We start from the raw sequence: 5,087 nt of genomic DNA, 5'->3' as shown, positions 1-5,087 counted from the left end.
TTGTAACTTGTTCTTTCTTTGTTGAGATGAATTGAGGTCTCAAGGAGCCCCACACAGTATTTCTAGAGGATTCTGGTTACTACTATAGTAGCAAAATAGCAGGCACAACAAATAACAGTGACAAGCTTTGAAGAACAGCTAATATTTCATTTTCATCTAATTTTCAACATTTCTTATGTGTGCATACAAATACAGAAAGATTCCCCCTAAAAAATAAAACCAACAGCCTAGACTTTCCTTAACTCAGAGGCATAACAGTAAGTGCTTCACAGGTCTGAGTTCATTTAACAGACTCTCTGCTTGTAGGACCATGAGACTGATATAAGCATGCAAGTATGGTTCAGTTTGCAAACCTTTCCTCTCACTACAGGACAAAGAAAGAAAATGTAATAAATAAGTAAATAAATTTTAAAAACACAACATCAAACTTATCAGAGAAAATAAGATGCTTGGCCAAATCTGGTGCTCTGGGAGAGCTGACATCTGATTTATCCTACTAACACATCAGTAATTCTCTGTGCTATAAAAGAACTATGTGGTTCAGCTTGTTTGCTCTCAGGGTTTTTCCTGAAATCCCCTAGTCACATACTCAGGAAGGAATCCTTTTATCAAAGAACCTTTGCACTTTGCACCACAAGTATTGTCCATGGCTGCTATTGCCCTTCATTATAGCCTTGAAGGGGACTGACTGAGTGATGTGGCAGCAATGTGCTGACACCAGAATTTGGTTCCAGTTTGACGAGATAAGGCAAACACATAGATTTTGGCACTTACATTCAGGAGGGCTAATAACAAAGGTTAGGTCTCTGTGGACATTACCAGGTCAGTGACAAAATTCTAGTTATCCAAAATACCAGCAGGGACTCCAGCTGTATAGGGAAACAAAAGTGCAGAGCAAAAGGAACATGAGGAAGAGAAAAGAATTTGAACCAGCTGAAGCAGTTCATCTCCAGACAAAACCAGCATGAGTGAAGGTAGTCTTTATGTGCATAAGGGTAGAGGGGACAGATTTTGTGCTTGCAACTTGTTAGGGAAGGCAGTAAGCCCTGGCCTTTTCTTTCCAGAAAGCAGAAGGATAGACTGTTCCGCATTTAAAAAAAAAAAAAAAAAAAAAAAGGAGAATTCCCACACTGGACTGTTCTTACTCCACCTGTGCAAATACTTTTGTATCCACTGGCAACTAATCTGGAAGGCCCATCTGCTTCCAACCAACACATAAGCACCCACTGATCCCAACTCACTTGCTGTTACTCTAAGTCCCCTCATTTTACCAGATCATAGAAAAGGAAGAGGAGGAAGAAATCCAACAGATTTACTCTAATCCTTGAATGCAGCTTTGGATCTGCTTTGTATGGTCTCAGAGCCACCCTCTCATCTATATAAACAATGCCCCACGCTGAACAGGAGGTTCTGTATAGTCTGTGGAGAAGATAAAGGACAGAAGAAACAGTAGTGAGAAACAGTATATAGTTTAGGAAAGCATAATATAAGTTTGCATCTTATGCCAAAAAAATCCCACCAGTTTTCTTGGCTTGTTTTACAAGAACTTGCTGAAGTTTAAGAGGCAGAGAGTAATTTTACAGTCTCTGACACGTTTAGCTGACTAACAGAGCAAAAAAACTTGAGAAATACCTTTCACGTTCAAAGGTACAAAATAATACATCTTGTGGTTTGTATCAGCCTGGTTTTCTACATGCCTAGGATTTAAATACAAATCTCTGCCAAACATAGGGAGTTTTTAAGGGTGTTAAATTGCCTAGCCCTTTTTACAATGTGCAAAGTGATTTGAAATCATTGGGGAACATTAATATTTTGTGGAGAGAGTTCCAGGTTGGAAGACTGCAGTTTGCAGCACTAAGACATATAAATCACTTCAGCTGTGGTGAAATGTGATGATTTGAAGCCATTGGGTTTGGAAATGGAAAAAAGACATGATCTTGAAAGATTCAAACTGCTTTGAATATGTTAAGCCCAATCTTACAGTTCTGATCGAAAGATATTCAACAAACATCAAAGTACAAGCTGTAAGATCAAATACTTTCTGCTGGAAAACTTCCAATATAACTTACCCTTTGTAGCTCTGCATATATTTAGAAACACTGGGCCTAATCATACAGCAGTTTGCACTTGATGTAATCACCTGCTGTTGTGCAAAGTGAGCACAAACACCTTTTCTAATTTAGTAATAATTGTACGTCATTTTGCCATCATTGTGAAAAGGCACAATGAACAAATGCTCTCTTCTGCAAGGAGAAAGAAGCTGGAGATAAAATTTTCTTGCTTCCATGAGATTGCCTTGCTATAATAAGCAGAAAAAAGATAGAAAGATGAAGGACACTCACAAAATTGTAGAAGTTACATAAAATGAAAGTGAAAAAAGACTGGAAGAACACCGGCTTCATTCCTACGGGCAACATCAGCTGGAGAGGAGGAAAATGCTATCATCCTCTAACCTTGCTCATAGGCATTCTTGAGGACCAAAGGGAAAACACAGCTTTCATTCCGTTTATATATTATTTATGCAAGACTTCCACTGTCTGAGACCTAGTACTGTGCTAATAGGAAATGTTAAGAAAGGAAATCTCTAAAAAAAGGATTTAGGAACAAACAGCTGTCAATTGGTGATGCTCGATAAGATGTAATTAGTGACGTGGGATCAAATGGCATGTGTTTAAACATTACACTTGCTTCTAAAAGCCATTGTGTATCCACAGAAAAAAGAATTAAACACATTTCTAAGTTTACCAAATTTCTAAGCACGCCAAAATCATTCTTCTGAAAAAATTTCCCTGCCTTTTGCCATGACTTAGATCAGCAGTAGGAATGATATGAGAGAGCAAACTGAACTTCTATGTGCAGGTTGTGAGGAGTTACATATTTAGCTTGATTAGTCTTTGCTATTGCAAAAGATATCTGACCTTTTCTGGAGAAGCTCAGTGCTACCTCTGCCTCATAGCAAGCCCTTGCAAGTCTGGAGGGGAGAGTGGTGACAAGTTTGCTGCCTGCCTTCTATGGAGTTCCATTCAAGCTTGGATGACAAACAGCATTTTTCAGGTTGCTGCAGTCCTTTTGCCATTTGCATTTGCCCCACCAATATCCTGCCAGAATAACAGAGCATGAGCCCTTTGTGAAGAGGGAGGATAGATTATGCTACCAAGAACAACTCCTACAGGGATCCAGAGTGAGACCCTGCTTATCCATCTTCCTCGTGGAGGACTTGTATGTAAAAATGCTTATCAACATGGAGATAATGATTATCAATAAGTATGTATGTTCATCATACAGCATTTATATATGTTCTAAACCGAGTTTAAACATTCTAGAATTATAAATGACACCTTCCATGGCACCTTAATTTGGATCCTAGTGTATGTACAATGAAAGATAACCTTTAATTAAATGTTATTCCTTTTATTTTCTCACAGGGATCTTGTCATATAGTGAGAACAGCAATAAGAAAAAGAAGCAAGATTGGGAATTAATGAGGCTCCTTGCTTCATTTGCTCCACCATGTAGGAAATGAAACTTCTGCAAAAACGAAAGGCAAGAGACTACAGGAGAGAGCATGTCTTTTGGAATAAAGCAAGTGAACATTGGAAAACGAAACTCACTCATGTCTCTGCCACTGCTACACAATTCCTCCCTGACTGTAACCACAGCTCCCTCAGTCTGCTCCCTGGACAGTGAATCAGCAGTTCAGACACAACAGGGCAGAAAAGAAAATGTGTGGGTCAGTATAACATGGGCCAACATTAGGGTGTCTGGCAGCTCTGGAAATCAGAAAAGACCAACACTTTGTAAGAAGAGGAAGGCAAAGAAACAGAACATGACACCCAGTAGGATTAAGTACCTGTTAATATCCTATGTGATACAATACAGTTCTTACTTAATAGAAAATGTGTATTTGGCAAAATTCCCCTTGGGACAGTTTTTAAGGTCCACTCCAATACATGAAATACCTAAGTTCCCACAAAGACAAGTTACTCTATTTGAAACAACAGAAAGTACTTCCCCAATTTTTCTTCCCATTTTCTCTGGTACATTAAATGACTTAATTTCAGAAGTGAGCCAAGGAGTAGCGTTAAGGAATCAACTAAAGTTCACCTGTGTTGTGGTGCTGACCAGGAGACTGCTGTGCATCAAGGAATCAGTCATCCACTCCACAGCTAACCTTAGCAGTCTTGGGCCTGTGCTGTGCCATGCTGCATATGCAGCATGGCCTACAGCCTGTGCTGTGCCCCACACATGGATAACCTAGTCAGGACTAGGTTAGTGGTGCATAACTGCACAAATTCAAAGTACAATACTTACACTGGAGAGTTTCCACCAAAAAGCCCTGGTGCTACCTGGAAAGCCACAGGGATGGGCTCTGTGATCAGATGCCTTTATGAGAGATTTTTCTGGGATTTATGGGCTAAGAATTCAAATGGCTATTTTGTCTGCCCATTATGCAAAGATGGAGATGTTTCGCAGTATAACAAGTAGGGTTATGCTGCTTGGGCATACCCTAGAGCCACAAAGTAAAACAAAAAAATTGAGATACCTGTAAAATGGACTGCTGGTGTTACAGAGACACAAACTCACACTTTACCTTCTCCAACAAGCTCAGAGATATCACTCAATTGGACAGTCACCCCAAAAGGCACATCTCAGAGGCAGAAGGTGGAGGCCTCATGCCCACCCCTCACTCTGTGGGCCTCCAAGTGAGGAGGAGCTACGTGGCTGTACCCACGGTAGAGACAACAGTGTCCCCGGAGCAGAGCCCCTTCTCACAATCATGGGCAGGACTGGGCTGAGCACCCAGAAGAACCTCAGGTTTACTCAGGAGTCTTATTCCGGACTTGTCCCCCAGGATTGCTGCCTTCCAGCAACCAGGAGACCAGGTCACTCAGCAGCCTTCACACCTCTACCACCCCAGTGAACCTTTAAACCTGAAACACATTTCATGCCATATTCCTTCAAACCATAATGCTAATGGGTGAAGACAGTAATATAAACCTCGCTCATGAGACAAATGTGTCTAGAGTATGATTGTATGTCCAAGCTGTGGCCTTGGTATCATCTAGTTGATGGTATGGTATCCCTAA

The 5,087-nt window shown here is 40.6% G+C and overlaps 1 long non-coding RNA gene across 2 annotated transcripts; it reads right to left on the bottom strand.

Annotated features, from left to right (window-relative positions):
* Positions 1 to 276: 276 nt before the first annotated feature.
* LOC113942961 lies at positions 277 to 4,610 on the bottom strand. 2 transcript variants are annotated; one of them, XR_003526128.1, is made up of 3 exons: positions 4,544 to 4,610; positions 2,919 to 3,098; positions 277 to 1,419 (listed from the first exon to the last, which is right to left on the bottom strand). It is a non-coding gene; the product is annotated as an uncharacterized LOC113942961 (long non-coding RNA). The 2 variants fall into 2 exon arrangements; XR_003526129.1 differs by having other exon boundaries at positions 4,592 to 4,610.
* Positions 4,611 to 5,087: the final 477 nt, after the last annotated feature.

Source organism: Corapipo altera, unplaced genomic scaffold, assembly GCF_003945725.1.
Source record: "Corapipo altera isolate COAL_440 unplaced genomic scaffold, ASM394572v1 2b, whole genome shotgun sequence".
Lineage (NCBI taxonomy): Eukaryota > Metazoa > Chordata > Aves > Passeriformes > Pipridae > Corapipo > Corapipo altera.
Note: the sequence above shows the minus strand (reverse complement) of the source record. Positions and strands in the feature narration are given on the sequence as shown.